The sequence below is a fragment of the Rhincodon typus genome, chromosome 19 (genome assembly GCF_021869965.1).
Source record: "Rhincodon typus isolate 14 chromosome 19, sRhiTyp1.1, whole genome shotgun sequence".
NCBI classification, from domain to species: domain Eukaryota; kingdom Metazoa; phylum Chordata; class Chondrichthyes; order Orectolobiformes; family Rhincodontidae; genus Rhincodon; species Rhincodon typus.
The window spans coordinates 51314474-51316614 of NC_063350.1; positions in this window are offsets into that span (position 1 = coordinate 51314474).

Below are 2141 nucleotides of genomic sequence, written 5' to 3' on the forward strand. Positions count from 1 at the left end.
TTTTCCAGCAACTTCTGTTTTTGTTCCTGATTTATAGCATCCGCAGTTCTTTCGGTTTTTATTTTGTGAGCAGATAATACAGTCAACTAGATTGACCGAGGCGCAGGTAAATTGCTGCTCCACCGGGAAGGCATGCCTGGAGCTTTGGATAGTGAGGAGGGAGGAACTAATCAGGCACGTTGCTGTGATTGGAAAGGAAGGTGCCATGGTGGTGTGGGGAGGTGTTGGAAATGGAGGAGGAGTGGACTAGGGAGTCCCAGAAGGAATCGTCCCTGTGGAAGACTGACAAGGGAGAGGAGGGGAATATGTGTCAAGTGGTGGCATCTGCTGGAGGTGGTGGTAATGGCAGCTAGTGATCCTTTGGATGTGGATGCCGGTGAGGTGGTAAGGGAAACTCTATTCCATTATCTCCGTTTCTCCATCTCTGTTGCATCTGTACCAGTGATGTCAACTTCTGAAGGGGGGAGGAGGGCTCCAAAATGTCCACCATCTTCCCCAAACAAGGATTCCCCACCACAGTGGTTGGCAGGCCTGTCAGACATGTCTGACCCATCTCCTGTACTTCTGCCCTCACCCCTTCTCTTCCCTCCTCAAACAGCAATAGGGTCCCCTGGTCCTCACTCACCATCATAGACATCCAAAGGATCATTAGCTGCCATTTCTGCCACCTCCAGCGGGATACCACCAGCTAATATACCAACCTTTTCCTAGCTACAACCAGTTCTGAAGAAAGGTCGCTGGATCCAAAAGTTAACTCTGCTTTCTCTCCACAGATGCTCTCCAAGACCTGCTGAATTTTCCCAGCAATTTCTGTTTTCATTCCTGATTTACAGCAACAACAGTACTCTGGGTTCTTTTGATATAAGTAACATTCCCAATTAGAGTGTTCGTTGTCCATTTGCAATTTACTAATCAAAAATATAATTAAGGGGAGGTGATGACCTAGTGGTATTATCAGTAGACTGTTACTCCAGGGACCTGGGTTCAAATCCCACCATAGCAGATGGTGGAAATTATTAAAAATCTGGTATTAGGAGTCTAATCATGATGATGATTGATCAATTGTTGGAAAAAACTTCCCTACTTTTAAGGAAAGAAACTGCCATCCTTACCTAGTCTGGCCCACATGTTGTTGACACTTAATTGCCCTTAATGAACATTTGATCCCTCTCAAAGGGCATTTTAGCTTTCACAAATATGTCACTAGAAAAATATAAACGATGCGTAATGTACTTTGGCTCTCCAAATAGTTATCCTATCTCTTCAAAGAACTTTAGTAATTTTAAATCTTCTCCTGACATTGTACTATGGTATCCCAACAGCAAAAGTTTGATCTTGTGCCCTTTAACATGTGAATCTACTTCTGTGAATCACTGATGTGCAAACTACCCTATTCTACCAATCACCACCCCATTTCCCCAACCTCACCTTGGTGAAATGCTGATGTGTGATTTCAAGGTTCAATAGCTGCTTTCACAAAGTCAGAGACTCTCTCTGTCCCTGCAACAAGTCAGGTGTTGGTATCCACGAGATACTCATCCAATGGTGACCACCAGTTGCAGAAGGTGCCCTGTGTACCAATGGGTACAGTGTAGTCCTGTACCAGCGTACTGTTTGAAAGAGAGTCCAGCACACAAAGTAACCCTTCTACAGGCCGTGCTAAATCCAGTCTTTGAGTGGCTGTCTTCATTAGGCATCAGACTTCTCAGCAAAACTCTGACTTACCATTACCTTGTCAACCTGAACACTCCCTCCCTCTTCCCCAGGCTGGACAGAATTTCAGTGAATGTTTAAATATTTGCAGATTTACCCATACACAAAGGTATGAAAAGCTAAGATATATTTCACTTTTATTGCTCCATTTTACATTTAGCAGATGAGACTCAGAGGAAGTGCGAAGGCTTATAGTTTTCATAGATTCTCCTTACAGGAAAATCTTGTGATTCTAATTCAGTGACAAAATGAGCAGGGATAGTGAGCTGTTGATAGCCTCCCCATTCGCAATGTCACAACAGAAGTCATGCTGCATCAGAAGGAACTGAACAAAAAAAAACCTATGGCAGATCTCCCCTAATCAGACAGTTTTTAAAGATTGCACAAAAGCACATGAACACAAGGGATAATTAAATCTGCATGCACGC